Consider the following 22,719-nt stretch of genomic DNA (forward strand, 5'->3'; position numbering starts at 1 on the left):
ACATTTTCTTGAAAGTAAGTATATTGTACTAAAAGGTGGCATGTATTTTTGAGTGAGCAGAATTATTGTTTATAAATTATATATATATATATATATATATATGTATGTGTGTGTGTATTTGTGTGTATTATGTATGTATATTTACATACCCAAAAGCAGTTTTTATATTCCAATCTAAAGAATAACAAATTTGATGAAAAAAGCAAGAATTGTTTGATGCTAGTAACATTTTTTTAAATATTGGTTTAAAATTCCATGTGTCTCAGAATGAATTATGGATATCAGAGCATGTGTTCATTAAAGATTCTCCTTCACATTCTATATTTCCATATTGATATTAGATTTTAATAACATTCAACAATGTTTTTTATGTAAATTATAAAAGTGATTGCGGGTACTTTTGTTATTTATTTGAGACAGTATGTTCTATTTTTCTTTTTAAGAAAATAATACAGATCCAAAACTATACACAGTCCTGAAAAAGTATTTCCATTTATCTATACCTCGAGTCTCACTATTGCTTTTTAAGGAAACCCATTAGCATTTTCTCCTATAAACTTTTACATTTTGTAGTAGTGGAATTTCCAAATAACTGATGTTATAGTTTTCTATGCAAATTTTTATTTAAAACATTTACTACTAGAAAGGTGTGTGTGTGTGTGTGTGTGTGTGTGTGTGTGTGTGTGTGGTGCATGGGCAAATGACAAATTGACAAATATATGTACAAGAAATTGAGTAAAACTAAGAGCATTATCAACAAATTCCTATCTTAATAGTCAATAAAAGTAATAAAATGTAGAATAGGACCAGTACAATCATAAAAATCTCAGTCACTCAGCTGATTTTATTTTTTTGTGATAAAAGATTTGAATAATTCAAGATGAAGCTTTTAAAAATTCATAGTGCTTCGTATTATGAACTTATTGATTAATGTCTTTGGTAAAGTACACTATTATCTCTGATTACATCAAGGTCATCATGAGGAAGAGGACCAAAGCAAAAAAGTTCTACATATGAAATATGAGAAGCTAATACATAATTCATTTTCAGCAGATAACATAAAGGTGAACCCCTTGGAGAATCTGAAAATAATATTCATGTTCTTCTAACAATTCCTATACTGCCAATTTGTAAAATGCCACTATTTTATTACTGCCTATTCTTGTATTATGCCATGAATTAATTTAGGTCTACCTTACTGTTCCTGGGGGAGATATGAATTATAAACATGAAAGAGAATAATAAAATTAAGACAATACTTTCACTGTGTACCTACCTCAGAAAGCTCTAGATCATTCTGTTTCTTCACATCAGGTTGTAGCATGTCTCTTTATCCTACCCTAGATATGTTGGAAACTCCACATCTTCTCTACAAAACCGGATATTTATTTCCAACTTACACTCAAGATTATGGAAACACTTGTGTGTGTATATATATATATATATATATACATACATATTTAATTTAGGACAAAATCTTGTTTTAAATTATGAAAATCTAGCATTTATCATATTGAAAACATTGTTAAGGTTTCAAAGGTGTTATTGGATAATAGAAAATGATTGCTTGAGGGTATGTGGAATTTTATGTGGCTCTGACACATACTGTCCATTAATCTCTGTATCATGCTTATTCACACATACATAAATGACATCAGCTGAATAATGTATGTCTGTTAGGTTCACATAATATAAACAAAACCATTTGGCAAACTTTAGCATTTATAAATATTAGTTAATCTTTTATGAGGAAGAAATACATCTAAAATACAGACATCAAAAATACTGTACATTTTATTCATTGTTACCATTTCAGTTCATTTCAAATCAAAACAACTAAGTATTAGATTAGTCTGTAGATTATTGTCTCTGAAATTCATACCTTGTTTCTCCAACTACAGTGTTGCCTGAAACAATAACAAGGGATTCTAGTTAAAAAATAGAGCTTTTTTGTTTGTTTGTTTGTTTGTTTGATTTTGGTTTTGGTTTTGGTTTTGGTTGTTGTTGTTGTCAGTGGTGGTTGTTTGTATTTTACCATAGTTTGTTAATCTTCATATAATATTTAACATTAGAACTCTCAACTAAACAATAAGCAAAACATGCTTCTCACTAAAGACAAGCAGTTAGATTTCTCTCCCATCTCCAATTCATCCAAAAGACTTTTAACTGTGTTTTCTAAACAGTGCTTCAGTCTTGAGTATTTTGAGCCAATTTACATCTTGCATTTCATTGCTGACCATCATTGTTTGCCACATTGATGAGAGGACAAGTTTTATACAAGTTGACTTTGCTTCTCAATCAAGCATATTTCAATATATGCTAAAGTAGATACTTGTAAATGTATTTGAAACTTAAAATATAGTTCTGGCCTCTCTGTTAAATCCTTCCTGCACTGTCTCTGAGACCGAGTTTTGCTGTGTAACCTTGGATTCCCTGGAACTTAGTCTGTAGACCAGTCTGGCTTCAAATTCACAGAGATCTACTTTATTCTGCCTCTTTAATGCAGAGATTAAAAACATGCAACACCACCACTTGGCTCATAACATTCTCTCTCTTTTTTTTTTTGTATTAATCATACAAATTAGAACCTATGGAATATTTCACACAATTGATTCCATATGAACTCCAAGCCCCTATTAACTAATTTCTGTTGTTTTGTTTCCACTGTAGACCTCAGGAAAAGTAGTTAATTTTTCATTATTAGATATGTCAGTGTGTGATTTTCTTTGTATCTTCAACACATTTTGAATTATGCGGCATAGTTTCCTTGAGGTTCTTCATAGAAGTTTCCTTAAACACTTAAATCATGTATGTTTTATAATATTGTACAGGATTTAGATTCATCACAGTCTTTACCTACTACTATATAATCCAAATGTAGTAACTATTTTTTTTTTGTCACAGGTTGACAGTTCCCAGAGAGGCAAGAAAATGTTTCTTAGTACTCTGGTACAGAAGTGGGTCATGTAACATGGGTACTAAAGCCAGACTCTTATAGTTGACAAGAAGAGCATAGACTTTAAGCCCAAAACTTGTCATGCCTACGAGATAAACAAGGATAGAAATGGAATAGAGATTGAAGGACTGGCCAAACAATGATTATTCCAACTCAAGACCCATCCTATGGGAGAGAGCACCCTACTGACATTGTTAAAGACTCTGCTATGCTTGCAGACAGGATGCTAGCACAACTGTCTCCTGAGAGGATTCATCCAGCAGTGGATGAAAACAGACTCGGTGACTTACAAACATCAGGCAGTGTTCAGGAAGACTTGTGGATGAATGGGATATAGAATTGAGGGAGCTTGGTGGGTCAAAGACATCACAAGAAGACTTACAGTGTAAACCTACCAGGGCCTAAGGGGCTCACAGAGACTGAACCACCAACCAAAGAGCATTTATCATCTGAATCTAGACCGCTTACATATTTGTTACAGATGTTCATCTTTATCTTCATGTTGAATTGGCACAGAGGCTGTCTCTGACTTTGCTGCTTGCTATTAGACTGCCTAGATGGGCCTCAGTGAGAGAGGACATGCTTAGACCTGTGGTGACTGGATGTTCCAGAGCAGGGCAGTACCCAAGGGGGCTTCACTTCTCTTAGGAAAAGGGGAAGAGGTAGTGGTGGGAGGGTGGGACTTGGAGGGAAGAAAAGGGCTGTAATCAGGATATAAAGTGAATAAACAAATTAATTAAAACCAAATGAACATGCTATTATCTACAGAGACATCTCTTTAGCTGTCATTTCTAATATTCTTGACAAACGTGCTGACTCTTTTAGTAATTCAGTCTCCCTACATTAAAGGCTGAAGGCTTTCACAGGGCAAAATTCTGTTTAATATTTTCTCCATGTTGATTTAAATGAATACTCTATACACAGGATATCATAAAATTTTCCTTGATGTTTAGATTCATCACATGATTCAAATTTATATCTGGAGTGGATTTCTCATCTCTGTATACTCATTCACAAGAGCTTTGAAAGTCAAAGAGGCATCTCAAACTCAAAACCAATAACTGAGCTCTTGATCAGTATCTTAGAAACCTTGCTTTGTTTCAGAGACACTCCACTCAGTACATGGAGCCATCACTAATCTGCTTTAAGGTTTCAATACAGAATGTTATCAGAAGCTTTCACACAATGTCCCATCCCAAATGATCATGTCTTACTTTAGTCATGTGGCATATTATTTTGTGAATACTGAGAAATATTTTTGCATTTGGATACTTGGATATTTTTATGTGTTTTTTTAGTTTAAAATAAGTTTTATATTTTATCATGTTTTCTCCTTTGTTCTGAAATCCATCCTTCTTCCTGTCCAAGTTTAAAATTTGATGTTCCTGCACTTCGATGTTCTCTCTCTCTCTCTCTCTCTCTCCCTCTCTCTCTCTGTATGTGTGTGTGTATGTGTGTGTATGTTTGTCTTTCATTCTCTGTGAGTTTTGTCCATCTTCTTTCTCTCAAAAATAATACAAAATAAAAACAAACTGAACACAAATAAGAATGAAAGACGAAACAAAATAACATGCAACAAATAATTTCCTAGCACTAGATAATCTGTGTCCTTCATTCTTGCCATTAATACTTCTTTGTAGATTACCTCCTTCTCATTGTCTTTCTAGCTCATTAGCAATTAGCAAACAATCTTCAATTTCTTCACAGAGAAATGAATGATATATATTACCATATTTATTTCTTCATATTAAAATTCCCCAAAATATGTTTGACACTTATCATGAAAACATGTGTCCATTACTTTTGTGACATCATTTTTATTTATGCCTGCCCTGATTTCTCCACTGAGTCCTCATCTTAGTTCCCATAGCATAATGGTTGTCTGCAATGGAATCACACTGCTACATATTGTGATTTTTTGACAAAGTACTCCATATTTTAATATCATATTAAGATAGTTGAGCAGCTGCAAATAATGTTATATAAGGTAACATTTATTTTTTATGCTTTTTAATATCTTCTTGTCTAATTTTAAGCTTCAGATATTAGTACTTGGACAATTACGATCACATATATAGGTCAGCATCAAACACAGACTCACTCATAAGTACTTGTAGCTTGAATTTTAAACTCTACAACCCTGGGATTTATTTATGTCATGAAAAGGTGTGATGTTTGGATGCCATTCCAACAGGTTCTAAGGTACGGAGTCATCCTCTATGTTAAAGAAGTGTCACAATCGTTATAAAAATAACTTGGAGCACATTCATATCCTAAAAAATAAATAAATGACAAACCTTTTAATATTACCACATTACACATACTTGAAGGACAGTGAACAAGGAAGGTCATGTAGACAGGTAAGTAATGTTAATGATGTGAAATACAATGGCATACTTATGGAGAAATACTAATGTATATACTGCCACTTTTCTGACTTAGTCCATTTTGTGCTGCTTTGCAGAAGATTCAACACCTAGTATATTTTAAACAGAAAACATGTTTTAGAGTTTTGAATGCTGATGCATCCAAGCAGATGGCCAGGATCTGGTGAGGAGTAATTCGGGCATGCAGGGGAGTTAAAACAAACAAAGTGGCAACAGATATATGGATTTTACCATTTAGACCTCCTTAAGGAGTAAAATATTTTAGAAGTATAAAGAACTATATTAAGATAAATAATTTGGTTTCCCCTTCTAGTACTATCACATTGTTATGCCTAAATTAGAAGAAGACACATATTTAGTAAATATGTTTCTTTCTTGAAGGAGTAAAATAAGAAAATATTTACAATGTGTAAAAGCCAAATTTTAAAGCTTGTGAGCCAAACCTTTAAGAAGAACATGTAACCAGAGGATTGTTAACATGTATATATATTGAATCAAGTAATTGCGTGGACATGGTCAAAGCTTTTTATATGTGTTGTTATTCAACTCACCTCTGTGTTTCTCAACTCTTCCAAAGTCAAATTCCCTTTTATTGTACAAAATTCTAATTTTTCACAGTTACACCTATTTTATTGCAATGTTTGAAGGTTGTGTGTTCATCTCAGGCTTGTGTTTGAGTATTTTCAGTTACATATATTCCAACACCATGATAAAGTTGGAGTAAATTTTATACATCATGATGCTCTGTATGTTGAATGCACAAGGAGAGAACCTGAAAATAAAAATCACAATCTGCAAGTGAACATCAGAGTCCTCCATGTTATTAGGATTTGAAATTCTTAGTGAGTTCTATTTTGTAAAATATATTATTGATCTCTCTGATCAAAATAGAGATACAGAAACCTGCATGGTTGGTACAATTAGGAATGAAATAATCAAAAACCTAATAAAACATTTTTATATCACACTAATTGACTTTGTGTATACCATCACCATTTGCAATAGTTACTAAATTTTATAGGAAAAGAACAGATATATGTACAGGGATAAATATACAAATCTATACTTATTGGGGGATTAAAATGTAAGAAATTAGCATTTCTGCATGTTGGGTAAATTTTGCAGTTGGTATAATCAAATTAGATTTATAAAGTTTGGATTAAAATTAGTAATGAATTTAACAAAAATGCTGTGAGAACTTATATTATTGGCATTTGTGAGTGTGTGTGCGTGTTTGTGTAGTTACAAGCTTGATTGTCTCATTTTACTGAATATATAGAACAATTTGTAAGTGTACAATATAATTTGTATTTAAAACTATTTTGCACTTTTTAAATAGAGTACAAGCAAAGGAATATTTACAGGACAGACAATACTTAGCAGTAGAATAAACAAAGGATACAAGAAAAAAAATCTTTCAAGCAGAAAAGTGGTAAAAAGAACAAGATTTAGAGGTTTATGTACAAGAGAAATATATAGTACCAAAGCAATAATCTTAAAAATTTATATCTCACATGTGCAGACTTGATCTTCTTTTCAGTCAGTGTGTACTGTGTGGAAGATGAACTTGCTACCGACAATGGGGCATGATTTAGAAAACCATACCCTTCACAGAGGAATATAAAATGCCATTATATATAGTACTTCTTTGCAAAATCTTAAACAGAATTTAATCAGTCACTGTACAATCTAGATATATTTGTAGAACAATGACATCAGTTTTAAATCATGCAGAGTTTGTAAATGCACAAAATTAATAATGCCCTTTGTGCACATGTATTGCTTAGGGAAAAAATTCTGAGGACTATGTTATCAAGCCAAACAGATTTTGAAAATTTGTGAGCCACAAGGCAATCTGTCACTTCATTTTAAAAGAGGGCTCCATACTGAAAATGACTAACAGCCCAGAAGCATAAAAGTAGTGTGAATTTATTATATGAGGAAGGAATATTAATTGACACTGGCAAAAAAAAGTAACAGAATTAGGCCCATGCAGAATAATTGAGAACTCAAGATCTGTCTTGACTGTATGCAGTGATTAAATTACAATCCAAAAATGGAAGTATGTCCCTTCATTAGACAAGTTGAAGATTTCTGAAAGGAATGTAACAGAAAATGATGAAGTCTTAAAACAAAATAGTATATGAAACTTAAATAAAATATTTTTTGCTATTTTATTAGTATGTTAACTGTTTTACATTATTAAAAATACCCTAGGGAGAAGTATACCTTTTTTTTTTTAATTCAGTGCTTCAAACCAGTGTGTTTTGGGCATGGCATAGATACTGTGTTCCTTACCATTCTGTACTTGTGGTTACTGGCAAGAGTCTAGCACAATATTGGACCCAAACCATACAGTACATGTGTCAGACACTCATTTAGCACTATCACTTCCTAAGATGTTATGACAATAAATATCTACTACCTGAGGAGGTACTCTTTTATTGGTGGTATAGTTCTTGATCAGATGCTCACTTTCCTGTAAATAAAACCACACTATTGTGCTCCTGCATGCAACCCCCCTTAAACGCATTGGTATAAAAAAAAAAAATCAAAGTTGTAGAATGCCTGATTGGGTAGAAGAATTTTCAATGGGAGGGTGAGGATTATAAGATCTACATTTCAAATACCTATGTAAAGTTTATTTCATACAAAATTATTTAGTGAACATCTACTTAGTAGGCCATATCATAAGAATGAAGCATATAGGTGTATATTTTTTACATAAAAATCACAAATACACACACACACACACACACACACACACACACACAATATATATATTCGGAAACAGTTTCACTGCGTATGCTTGGCTGTCATGGCACATGCTCTGTAGACTTGGCTGACCTCAAACTCAGTGATCTACATAACCCAGCCTACTTAAATACTGGAATTAAGTGTGTGCACGACCAACATGTTGCTTTAATTTAATTATTGCTTTGGAACAAGAATAGTTGTATTATGCTTGGCTTGGCATTATATTACATAAACCTATAAAAGTATTTATACCACACATTAAAAAATGTAGAAAGATAAAATTCACAGACCACATGATGTTCAAGAAGAAGGAAGACCAAAGTCCTTCTTAGAAGAGGGAACAAAATACCACGGGAGGAGATACAAAGGCAAATTGTAGAGCAGAGACTGAAGGAAAAGCCATCCAGACACTGACCCACCTGGGGATCCATCCCATATACAGTAACCAAACCCAGACACAATTGTGGATGCCAACAAGTTCTTGCTGACAAGAGCCTGATATAGCTCTCTCCCGAGAGGTTCTGCCGGTGCCTGACAAATACAGAGGTGGATGAATACAGACAATCATTGGAGAGAGCACAGGGTCCCCAGTGAAAGAGGTAGAAAGGACTAAAGGGTTTAAAAGGGTTTTTAACCCCATAGGAGGAACAACAATATGAACTAACCAGAACCCCCAGAGCTCCCAAAGACAAAACCACCAATCAAGCACAGAGTGACCCATGGCTCAAGTGCATATGTAGCAGAGGATGGCCTTGTAGAACATCAATGGGAGGAGAGGGCCTTAGTCCTTGAAGACTCGATGCCCCAGTGTAGGGGAATGCCAAGACAGGGAGGCGGCCATGGGTGGGTGGATGGGGGAAAACCTCCTTTGAAGCAGGGGAATCAGGGATGGGATAGGAGGTTTCCAGAGGGGAAATCCAGTAAGAGGATAACATTTAAAATGTAAATATATAAAATATCCAAAAAGTAAAAATAAAAAAGAAATGGAGAAAGATTTGGTCTCGAAATATCTGGAATTAAGTATCTGATTTAGGTGGTATATCAATATGAATTTTCCTCTGTGCATGAGAGTAGTAGCTGAACTGAATTAAGGACTTTGTGATAATTGGGATGAAGGTAATGCCACTCATTAAAACAAGCGCAGGAAATAGGTCTTTTAAAAAGTAATTACAACACAAGTTTAAAGTATTCAGGTATATGATTAGTTCCCCTGTGAAATAAACCCTAGCAAGTTCTCTCACTAATTCTTGAGTGAATATGTGACAAGGACACAAATGTTTCTCAATGGAAACAAACTGGCAACTTTATTAAGCTGTCTACCAAATAGAAATGCAGTGAAAATATGTCTGGCTTCTAAGTCACTCATTGTCTGACAGTTTTTCTTTACTGCATTCACTGGACGACTAAAGTTCTTCAGCCACATTGAACTATGTCTTTGAAAATATGGTACTATTCATATTATTATATTATATTATATTATATTATATTATATTATATTATTTATTTACCAGTAAAGGAAGAGCTTAAAGAAAAAAAAAAATCCAGAACAGGTGAGGTATTAAACTCAACAGCTACCAAGAGGAAAAAAATGAAAGAGAAAAGATTAAATGCCCATGAATTTGTTCATGATTCCCATGTAGAGGTCAGCCACAGTGAAGTAGGAAGTCTTGAAGCTAGAAGTGCTCTCTAGGAAATAGTGAAGCCTAATGCACTAGAAAAGGCATTCTACCAGAGAGAGTGGAGAAAAGGAAAATTTATGCCTCTGTCAGTTTCTGGGGCACCCAATAGTTAGATGCCTCATGGTTGCAGTCACAATTAGCTTCTTTTTCTATTTTTTTTTTTTTTGCAAAATAATTTACCCAGAATACTTTGCTATTACACATATCATTTTGCTATTAACATACCATCTATGTATCAAGTTACATCACTTGTATGCCTTTGATCAACTTGTCCTTGCTTTTAATGTCAGTTTCTGGGGCACCCAATAGTTAGATGCCTCATGGTTGTGAAAGACCCCTGAAGGGAGACCCTCACTCAAGCACTCAAGCCCCGGGACAGCCGCGGACCCAAGAAGACACTGAGACCATACTCAAAATGTAGAAGGCAAGATTTAATAGAACAACAGCAAGAAAGCACATGGAACATAGACCAGAGCTCTGGGGTCGAAACTCATGCACCTAGTGGTGTAGAGGAGAATCGACGACCAGCCAAATTTTTCACAGGCTTATATAGTAAAACTCAAGGGGGGAGAGCTGGGCAGGGAAAGTACAAGTTTACATCACTAGGGGGTTCTGCCAAGGGACAAGGGGTTCTGCCAAGGGAATCTACGTAACTAAGGGGTCATGTCCTATCATTTGGCAATGTACCCGGTTCATTTTGAGGTTGTTCCAGGAGGCCCTTATCTCAAAAATGTTCTTGGAACAGTTTTTATTTGGGAGGGTTCGAACTCTAGGGTGAGGAGTTCAGGAATGCATTCTGGGGTGAAGAGTTCAGGAGTGTTCCGGGAACAATCTCTAGATGGGAGGGGTCGGGTTCTGGGGTGAAGAAGAGTTCAGTAAAAATTTTTTATTCTATATTCCCCACTTCTTTTTGAAGATAGCTCTAATCTTAGAGCGAGTTTTCAACCTCCTGAAGGACCCGATATTGTTGCCTTAGTACCATAACTTGGACTGCGTTTATCCTTTCTCTAATAAAAGCTACTAACTTATTAAGGATGCATGGGCCAAAAGTAAGCAAAAGCATATCGGCTGTCAGTGTAGATATTAACGATCTTACCTTTAGCCTCTCGGAGGGCTTGTATAAGCGCTATAAGTTCAGCCTTTTGTGCCGATGTTCCTTCAGGCAAAGCGCTTGCCCAAATTACCTTTTTCCCGTCTACCATCGCAGCTCCAGCCTTTCGCTTCCCCTCTATCAGGAAACTGCTGCCGTCCGTGTACCAACTGGGAGCTCCAGGCCAGGGTTGGTCAGTCAGGTCACTTCTGGTCCCAGTTTCTTCAGCGAGGATGTCCATACATTGATGTACTGGGACGGAATCATTTGTTAGAGGGAGAAGGGTAGCTGGGTTGAGGATGGCAGGGGGCGCAAAGGTTACACGCTCATTTAGCAGCAGGCTCTGATAGTGTGTCATTCGGGCATTTGTCATCCATCTGTCAGGTGGCTGCTGCACGATACTTTCTAAGGCATGAGGGGCCACAACAGTCACCTGTTGTCCCATTGTCAATTTGTCAGCATCTTTGATCAGCAGGGCCACTGCTGCAATAGCTTTCAGACATGTGGGCCATCCACTAGCAACAGGATCTAATTTTTTTGACAAATAGGCTACAGGTCTCTTCCAGGGTCCCAGTGCTTGTGTCAACACTCCCCTGGCTACACCCGCTCTCTCGTCCACATATAGGACGAAAGGCTTAGTCAAGTCTGGTAATGCTAGCGCGGGGGCAGTCATTAGAGACGACTTGATAGCCTCAAAAGCTCTTTGGTGTTCTTCTTTCCACTCGAAAGGAACCCCTTCCTTAGTCAAAGGATATAGAGGTGCCGCTAGGGTTGCAAAGCCTGGAATCCAGAGTCTACAAAAGCCAGCAGTCCCCAGAAACTCACGTACCTGCCGTGGGGTGGTTGGTGATGGGATCATCATAACAGTCTTCTTCCGTGCTTCTGTGAGCCATCTTTTACCCCCTCGGAGGGTATATCCCAGGTAGGTTACCTCAGTTTGACAGATTTGTGCCTTTTTAGCCGAAACTCGATACCCCAAGTCACTCGGTTCTGCGAGGAGCCTCTCAGTTCCCTGGTGACACAGCTCCTTCGAGGCCGCCGTGACCAAGAGATCATCCACATACTGTAGTAGGGTAAGCTGAGGGTTTCGAGCGCGAAAAGGCGCGAGATCCCGATGGAGGGCCTCGTCAAACAGGGTGGGGGAATTTTTGAACCCCTGTGGTAGTCTAGTCCAAGTTAGTTGACCAGTCTGTCCGCCCTCTGGGTCCCTCCATTCAAAAGCAAACAGGAGCTGACTCTTAGGGTGCAAACGCAGGCAAAAGAAGGCATCTTTGAAGTCCAGGACTGTATACCATGTTCTCTCAGGTGGGAGAGAGCTTAATAAATTGTACGGGTTCGGGACTGTGGGGTGAATGTCCAGGACCCTTTTGTTAACCTCCCGGAGGTCTTGTACCGGGCGATAGTCATTGGTCCCTGGTTTTCGAACCGGCAGAAGTGGTGTATTCCAGGGGGACTGACAGGCCACTAAAACTCCTTGGCCTAGCAACCTCTGGATATGAGGCCGGATGCCTTCTCTAGCTTCCTTGCTCATGGGGTATTGTTTTACCAAAATGGGGGTGGCATCAGCTTTAAGTTCTACCACAACCGGAGGCACTTGTTTAGCCAACCCCATTCCTGCTTGTTCTGCCCAGACATTGGGGAACGCAGTTAGCCAACCTGAAGAGACTGCATTTTTGGGTTGCTCCTCATGCAACCGGTACTCTTCCTCTGTGTTGAGGACAAGGCAGGCAACAGGGGCCTTTCCCCAGCTTACTTGTGGGCCTTCTGAAGTAAATTGGACTTGAGCCTTTAGTTTGGTTAGCAGATCGCGCCCCAAGAGGGGAGCAGGGCACTCAGGTATCACCAGAAAGGAGTGGGTCACTATATTCTTGTCTATCTGAAGAGCTCGTTTGGTCGTCCAGGGGTAAAATTTACTACCAGTGGCTCCAATTACCATGGTCTTTTTGGAGCCTAGCTTGCCTAGGGGGTTAGTGAGTACTGAATGCTCTGCTCCGGTGTCTATCAGGAAGTTGATGGGAGTCCCCTCCACGGACAAAGTTACCCTAGGCTCAGGGAGGGGGTCTGAGCCCCGACTTCCCTAATCATCTTCTAGGGTCAGGACCTTGGATCGCTCCCGTTTTTTAGGGCAATCTCTAGCCCAGTGTCCTTTCTCTTTGCAATAGGCGCATTGGTCTTTTTCCAGTGGTATCTTTCTGCCACCTGGCGGTTTCACTGCCCTGTTGCCCAGGAGCTCTATTTTACCTTTTCCTGACTGTCTATCATTCACAACTGCGGCCAAAATTTTACTCAGATTTCTCTCCTGACGGCGATCCCGTCTATTTTCCCTCTCCTCCATTTCTTTCTTCTCTCTCCCCTGCCTCTCTTCTTCTGTTTCCCTCTTATGATAGACTTTCTCTGCTTCTTTTACTAAATCTTGGAGCATATGATCTTGGAGCCCCTCCAGCCTTTGCAGCTTTTTCTTAATGTCGGGAGCGGACTGACCAATGAAGGCCATGGCTACAGCGGCTCTCTGCCCTTCTGACAAGGGGTCAAAAGGGGTGTATCTCCTATATGCCTCCATTAGACGCTCAAGGAAGACTGAGGGTGGTTCAGTCTGCCCCTGCAAGACCTCTCTTACCTTAGCCAAATTGGTGGGCTGTCTAGCGGCTCCTCTGAGACCTGCCACTAGAGTCCGGCGATAGACAAGGAGGCGTCCCCTACCTTCCGCGGTGTTGTAGTCCCAGTTGGGGTGGTTCAAGGGGAAAGCTTCATCCACGAGGTTAGGGAGGGCAGTGGGTGTGCCGTCCTCTCCCAGAACATTTTTTCTCGCCTCCATCAGGATTCTTTCTCTTTCTTCTGTGGTGAAAAGAACCTGCAAAAGCTGCTGACAATCATCCCAAGTGGGTTGATGGGAGAACATAAGTGACTCAAGGAGCCCAGTAAGTCCAGAGGGGTTCTCTGAGAAGGGAGGGTGGTTAGTTTTCCAATTATATAAATCAGAAGAGGAAAAAGGCCAGTACTGTAAAGGAATGAGATCATTAGGTCCTGGTGCTGGCCCTCCCACATGTGCTCTGAGTGGCAAGGCAACTGTTGAGCCTGGCCCCCCTTCCTCCCCGGGGCTTCGGCCTCGGCGACTCCGAGTCCCCCCCGCCGGTCCCTGAGCCCCTCTCGCTATTGGTCCCTGTGGTGGGGCAGCTGCAGGTGGCTGTTGGGGCAGGGGGTAAGGGGGAGGTTGGGAGTCCATCCAGAGGAGGTCGTCAATCTCTGGATAGATCTTGGGGGGTGCTGATGGGCCAGACTTTCCGGCTGCATCAGACTGGGCAACCGCGACCGTCAGTTTCGAAGAGTTTGGGGTCCAAGGCTTGACCCACGGAGGTGGGAATTGGACGAGATTCTGCCAGGTCACAATGTAGGGGATCTGATCAGGGTGACCCCCTTCTTCCTGAAAAACAATTCGCCTGACGGCGGCGATTAGTGACAAGTCAAAAGCACCCTCAGGTGGCCAGCCCACTCCAAACGTTGGCCACTCGGAGGCGCAAAAGGTCTGCCACGGACCCTTTCTGACCTCCACCGACTGGTTGTGGGCTCTGACCCGCACCTCCTTCCAATGCTCCAGAGTCAGAGAAAGGGGAGTAGACACAGATTGTCCCATTTCTAGAAAAACAGTAGACACAACAAGAGCGGACACGAGACTAAGACAAAAAAGAAACCAGAAACGGCGGCGACTCTGCGTCGACCACAAGCAACTCAAAGAATCAGATGGCCTTTCTAAGGCCGGCCGATTGAGACCCTCTGCACGAGGTGGGACTCGAACCCACGATCCCGTGACCAAACGCGAGGTGGGACTCGAACCCACGGTCTCGCAACAAGGCGCAAGGTGGGACTCAAACCCACGATCTCGCAACAAAACGCGAGGTGGGACTCGAACCCACGATCTCGCAACTGGGCACGAGGTGGGACTCAAACCCACGATCTCGCAACCCCAAATGGTCTCTTGGCCTTCAAAAGGGTCCACCAGGCGTCCCTGGTCCTCCCCTGTTCCTCCTGGGACGTCTCCCAGGGTGAACGGACGGTGGACACCTGGACATGTCTATCCTTATCCACCCCGCGTTCCCTCTTGGAGCGCGGTCTCACTGAGCGTCCGCAAAACCGAAACTGCGATCGCACCAAACTTAGAAACAGAACACAAACATCAGACCAAAACAGAACAAAGAATCTTACCTCTAAGTGGGTCTAGGACCTCTGGGTGGTCGCGCTGATTCCCGGCCAATGCACCAAAATGAAAGACCCCCGAAGGGAGACCCTCACTCAAGCACTCAAGCCCCAGGACAGCCGCGGACCCAAGAAGACACTGAGACCATACTCAAAATGTAGAAGGCAAGATTTAATAGAACAACAGCAAGAAAGCACATGGAACATAGACCAGAGCTCTGGGGTCGAAACTCATGCACCTAGTGGTGTAGAGGAGAATCGACGACCAGCCAAATTTTTCACAGGCTTATATAGTAAAACTCAAGGGGGGAGAGCTGGGCAGGGAAAGTACAAGTTTACATCACTAGGGGGTTCTGCCAAGGGACAAGGGGTTCTACCAAGGGAATCTACGTAACTAAGGGGTCATGTCCTATCATTTGGCAATGTACCCGGTTCATTTTGAGGTTGTTCCAGGAGGCCCTTATCTCAAAAATGTTCTTGGAACAGTTTTTAGTTGGGAGCGTTCGAACTCTAGGGTGAGGAGTTCAGGAATGCATTCTGGGGTGAAGAGTTCAGGAGTGTTCCGGGAACAATCTCTAGATGGGAGGGGTCGGGTTCTGGGGTGAAGAAGAGTTCAGTAAAAATTTTTTATTCTTCAGTTGCAGTCACAATTAGCTTCTTTTTCTATTTTTTTTTTTTTTTTGCAAAATAATTTACCCAGAATACTTTGCTATTACACATATCATTTTGCTATTAACATACCATCTATGTATCAAGTTACATCACTTGTATGCCTTTGATCAACTTGTCCTTGCTTTTAATGAAAATATCTAGTGAATTACTTGTCACTGTAAACTCTTATGCTTTGAAATATTTTTATGCTCTAGAATGGTTACCAAAAGCTACCTTAATGCTATCTTCTAACAAACATCCTTTGTTTGCGAGGAGACCATTTAATAACTTCTGTTTTAGACATTTGATTGTCATATTAGTCATATTAGACATCATGTTTGAGTGTGACTGAAGGTGGGAAAGAAGTGTCATTCAAGGTGAACAAGTTACAATGAAAAAGGTAGAAGGGCTTAGCAACTCAGAGCAAATGAAGGTAAGCAAAGACTTTACAAAATATTCCTTAATAGGCTTTTAAAGTTCCCAGGATCTTCAGCAATTGATTATTTTTCTACCATATCTGAGGCCATTTTGAATTCTTTAATAAATATACCTACTAGAGGTTGACAAGTTTTATGTATCCTACCAAAAGCTCAACTTTTGATTTACTAAATTCTCATTTGACATTAACTTACTTATATTAATACCTGTTTTAACTACTCATTGTTTATCCCCACTTACTTTAGCTATAATAATCTAAGCCTATTTATACTAGATTCTTAAGATCTACACAAATTATTCCAACATTCTTAAATAATTCTTGGTATTTACCAGATTCTGTACATTATTTAATGTCCACACACATAAAAACACAAGAACAAGACTTTTCCTTTTTGAGATCTCCTACGAATGTCAGTAGGAGTCAGTGTTCCTGTCGAAGCCAACAGTGTCTTGAGTGAAATCTCCAAGATTTTACAGTTACTGACTGTAATTAAAGGATCGCCTATCGGAATAATGGACCTATCAGCTATTCTTTGTATTTTTAAAGGTGTATTTGTTGAAGCCATTTCTTATATTACTGAAAAATTTTCTACTTATCAGCTGCCCTAGCCTTTTGATGGTATTTAAGTTTATATTGTCTTCAACTAAAAAGTGTTCACACATGAATGTCTGATTCTTATTTTTCTGGCTTTAGTTCAAGTGCTATCATCATATTATTGAGAAATTCACAAAGCAAAAATTTTAAATGTGGTTACTCAGCAATTCTTTTGCCTTGTTTTCTAAACTTCTGGAGTTTGGTTTGTGAAAATTAAGTTTTCATATATATATATATATATATATATATATATATATATATATATATATATATATATAAATTTCATAAAATGGTTGAAATCATGCCTGATAATGAAGCCTAGCCAATTGTTTAGTGCTTTGTGTAGTCATAGATATTGTAGGAGGTCATACATGTGCTAATTTACTACAGAAAAAGACCACTACAGAAAACCACAACCAAAAATGTGGCAGAGTTGTGGGATCCAGTGGATAAATCTATAAAAACAGTTCTATACTAAAGCTACAGGAACATGGCAGAAAAGGTGCAGAACGACTGAAAGAGCCAGAGAAACAGAGAGCTTTCTGGGAGTTGTCTTTCCTAGAAACATCAAAAGCTATACCTGTAAAAGTCTCAACAACAAGAAATCCCAAATGTAAGCTGAACGAAGCTGACAACAAGACACATGTCAAGTGTATAAACCCAAGAGCCTCCAACCCTACACAAAGAACAGCAGGCAGGTGAAAAATGCTAAGAGTGAAAAAATCGGCTTTATCAGGAAAGCGCACAACAGGTAGTTACTTAATAATAAAAGGTAAAACCTGAACGCCTACATTAACTTAGTAGTACACAGATGGAGCAAGCTAAATGGAAGGGAGAAATAGTATAATTATATTGGTCTCAAAACTAAAGGAAAAATATGTAATGCATTGTGTACTTAATATCTATTTTGTAAATCAACTCACAATGATTATTTCTCAAGTTCTTTTTTAAAAGTAATTATGTACTTTACACTCCAAACACAGCTTCCCCTCCATCCTTTTCTCTCACACCCTCCCTTTTCTCTCCACTTCTCTCATCAACCTCAGTCTATTTGATTCTGTAGACTTTCTTGTTGTGTCCTTGACACCTTCTGCTTCATCACTCCCCTAACCCTTATCCACAGAATTCCCCCAGCTCCACTTAACGTTTGGCTGTGGGTCTCTGGATCATTTCATCAGTTGCTGGGTGAAGACTCTGATGACCATTTTGCTAGGCTCTTGTTTGCAAGTATTGCTGAATATCATTAATGGTGAGTGGGTGAGCTCACTCTCATGCAATGGATTTCAAGCTGGACCAGTCATTAGTTGGCCCTTCTCCAAAATTCTGCTCAATATTTTAACCCTGAACATCTTGTAGGTGATAAATTCTGGTCTAAGTTTTTGTCACTTTGTTGGTTTCCCAATTCCTCCATTTGAAGGCTTGCCTGCATAAAGGAGATATGCAGATCAGGAACCATATCCCTTCTTGCTAAGAGCCTTAGCTAAGGGTGTCCCTCACAGATTCCTGAGAATTTCTATTGTCTTAGATTTCTAGCTCATCCCAGAGAACCTAACTAAATCTAGTTCTGTCTCCCCATACTCTCTCCCTCCAACCTCTTCCCAACTCATCACTCTTGTTTCCATCCCCATACTGTCCCTTCCCTCCATCTACCCAAGAAGTCTAATTCTACTTTCCTTTCTCAGTGAGATTAAGGTGCCCCCCCCCTTGGTATCTACTTGTTACTTAACTTTACTGGGTTTCTGATTTGTAGCAGGGCTATGCTGTAATTCATGGCTAATATCAACTTTTCCTTTCTGAGGCTGGGTAACCACTTATAGGATGATCTTTTCTAGTTTCACATATTATCTGCAAGTTTCATACTGTCATTGTCGGTAATGGCTGAGAAATACTGCAGTGAGTAAATAAATGTGGGGCCTTTTCTATATCTGCTTTTCAGTTGAGAGACATCTAGGTGTATTTCAGTTTCTGGTTATTACAAATAAAGCTGCTATTAATATAGTTGAGGAAAAGTAAGCCCATATAATAAAAGAACTTCTAGAGGTATCACTATCCCTGATTTTAACCTGTATTACAGACCAATAGTAATAAATACCACTTAGTATTGTCATAAAAACAGAAAAGCTGATAAATGGTATCTAATAAAAACCCAGAAATAAATCCACAAATTTATGGACACCTGATTTTTTGACAAAGAATTCACGACTATACAATGAAGAACAGAAATTATCTTTAACAAAAGTTGACAGACTAACTGGATGCCTGCATTTAGAACAATGCAGATAGATCCATATTTGTCACCCTGAAGAAGACTCAAGTCCAAGTGGATCAAAGACCACCACATAAAACTGGATGAATTAAATCTGGTAGAAGAGAAACGAGGGAATAGCATTTGATGCCAGTGGCACAAGAGACAACTTTCTAAAGAGAACACAAATAGTACAGGCACAAAGATCAACAGTTAGTAAATGAGACTTCACAAAACTGAAAAGCATCTCTAAGGCAAAGGACACCATCAATAGGACAAAACTATAGCCTTTCAAATAATATATTTTCACCTACTCCACAACAGACAGAGGAATGATATTCAATATATATATATATATATATAAGACTCAAGAAACTAGACACCACCAAACCAAATAACCCAATTTAAAAAGACGGTATAAATTCAAACAGAATTTTTGACAAAGAAATTTCTAATGACAGATAAGTACTTCAAGAACTGTTCAACTCCTAGACATCTGGGAAATGAAAATCAAAACAGCATTGAGATTCCAGGTTATACTTCTCAGAATGACAGAGGTCAAAATCTCAAGAGACAGCTCATGTTGCCAAGGATTTAGGGCAAGGTGAGCACTTCTCCATTGCTTCCCTGAGTACAAATTTGTACAACCACTTTGGAAATCAATTTGTATTTTCTCAGAAAATTGAGAATAGGTCTACTTCAAGACCCAGTTAAAACACTCTGGGGCATATACCAGGAGAAGCTCTATCATACAACAAGGACACTCACTCAACTCTTTCTCAAGTTTTCATGCTTACAAATTTTCTGGAGTATTCCCCCCCCCCCTCTCTCCTTAGTTTGCTCCCACCTCTGTTCTCTGCCTTCTCCACTCCACTTTCTCTTTCAACACAAAGATATATTTTTTGTTCTTTTTCAAATCTTTGTGATTAAGAAAGATAATATTCATTTTTTAAAACAATTTTTTCTGTGAGTTTAGCCTGTCAAGATTTAGTTGTCTTATGTATGTATTATATTCTTAAAGTTTGCTCCCAATCACATTATAACCTCGATGCATCTGTTCTGATTTCTGCTAATGGATTTCAAAATGGGAATTGCCAATTGCCTTAGGTGTGAAGTTATACTCAATTCCATTTCTTTTTCTCAATCCTTACCTCTTGGCACATAAAATTCTGGATGTCTTTGTTACTGTCTGTCTCATTTGTTGCTTGTTCTTGTCAGGTTTGTTGTGTGCTTTTGAATGTAATTGAGCTTTGCTAATTATTTTCAGTGGGAGGGTTAATTTAATACAAAGTATTCCATCACTGTAAGCAGTGAAAGTCTCATTACGGTTTGATTATGTTTTTCTCTAGTTAATAATTAAAATCAGTTATTTTCATGAACTTATTAAAATATGGGTTGTTTCTTTTATTGTTTTATGCAAGTTTACACACTGATTTTTTGAATGTTTTTATTTGATTGTCTTATCACACCTATTGTTGTTTTGGGAAGATTTGCTTGCTTTATTCTATTGTAGATCTGATGTATTTTAAAAACCCAATATTTCACTGTATTAAAGCACAGTTTTCTATCTTTTGGCAAATGTTAATTCTCAACTTTATAGAAATTAATTATTTGTGGTTGTTCTTCAGTCTCTTCATTCTTGTGCCTGTGTTTCCTTTAGACAGGAAAAGTTGTGAAAATTTCAAATCATTTTAATGACTCCATCTCTTCACTGGAGGCCATGTTTACCTACTACAGGTGGTCTATTTAAGTCCCATCTCCCCACTGTTGGGCATTTTGGCTAAGGTCATTCTCATTGAGTCCTGTGAGCCTCTCACATCCCAGGTCTCTAGGACTCTCTAGAGTTTCCCTCCACCCTCTCCCAAGCAGCTGCATATTTCTATTTATTCATAATAAGACATATGCTGTTATTCAAATATCAACAATAAGATATTTTTGACATGCCATCTTTTATTATTTTAAGCATTTTGTATTTAAAAATATATGTATGTGTGTGTTTTATATTTTTAGACATATTTAACTTGTTATATACTTTAGAAATACATATATGTATCTGGGGTATCAAGTCTCTACAGGATTAGATATATCCTCTCCCACTAAGACCAGACAGGACAGTCCTCTGCTGCATATATGCCAGGGGTCACAGACCAGATCATGTATGCTTTTTGGTAATGGTGAGAGACAAAAGAGAAGCCCAGAGGGCCACAAAAATAAATAGAAATATGCAGGTACTGAGGAGAGGGGAGAAGAAAACTCTAGAGAGTCCTAGAGACCTGGGATGTGAGAGGCTCACAGGACTCAATGGGAATGACCTTAGCCAAAATGCCCAACAATGGGGAGATGGGATTTAAAAAGAACATCTCTAGTAGATAGACATGGCCTCCAGTGAAGAGATGGAGTCATTAAAATGATTTGAAATTTTCTGACCCACAGTTGTTCCTGTCTAAAAGGAACACAGGCACAAAGATGAAGAGACTGAAGAAAAAGCTGTCCAGTGATCAGCCCAAACTGGGATCCATCCAATGTGCAGGCACCAAAGCCTGACACTATTACTGATGGTATATTGTGCTTGCAGACAGGAGCCTACCGTGGCTATCCTCTGAGAGGCTATACCAGCATCTGACTGAGACAGATGCAGATAATTATAGCCAACATATGGACCCCTATGGAAGAATTGGGGATGGACTGAGAGTAGGAAGACTGACCTTGTTAACTAACCCAGACCCCTGGGAGCTCCCAGAAAGTAAGCTATTTTTTTTTTTTAGAAATATTAATCATCAGTCTCTGGATTCACTGTCACTCACTATAAAGAGAGACCCATTAATGATTGGGATATATTGTATGAAAAATCATCTATTTTCAGAAAAAAATTGCAAAAGAATCAGAAATGTCTATCATTATAGACATGGATATTTATATTGAAGTGCCTTGTCAATTTAGCCGAACAACAGTAGTGAGTTCCAATCTATGGTCTGTAACCTTCCAACCTATATGATCGTTTTTGTTTGAAAAATTGTTTAAGATACTAGTCATGTAATCCTTTCTGCAGAGAAGGCCCTAAATCCAATCCGAATGCAATCCATTACTTCCAGAATATATATAGAATATAGAGTATAGAATATAGAGTATAGAATATAGAGTATAGAATATAGAGTAGAGTATAAAATATAGAGTAGAGTATAGAATATAGAGTATAGAATATAGAGTATAGAATATAGAGTAGAGTATAGAATATAGAGTATAGAATATAGAGTATAGAATATAGAATATAGAATATAGAATATAGAATATAGAATATAGAATATAGACTACAGACTAGAATATAGAATATAGAATATATAGTATAGAGTATTGAGTATAGAGTATAGAGTATAGAGTATAGAGTATAGAGTATAGAGTATAGAGTATAGAGTATAGAGTATAGAGTATAGAGTATAGAATATAGAATATAGAATATAGAATATAGAATATAGAATATAGAATATAGAATATAGAATATAGAATATAGAATATACATAATTGGCCTGTGCATCATTCTGCTTTCCTTTGTTAACCTCACAGATCTCCAGACTTAAGTACTGTGGTAATATGAAGGACTGACTTCCCCTCCGTATGTTTTCTTTTATACATTGATACATGGAACATTGAACATACTACATGACCTTCAAAATAGAGTTCTGTAGTATTAGTGAAATAATTGGGGTCACTTGGCACCTGAGGAAGCCCTGCA

This window comes from Mus musculus, chromosome 15 (genome assembly GCF_000001635.26).
Source record: "Mus musculus strain C57BL/6J chromosome 15, GRCm38.p6 C57BL/6J".
Taxonomy (NCBI): Eukaryota; Metazoa; Chordata; class Mammalia; order Rodentia; family Muridae; genus Mus; species Mus musculus.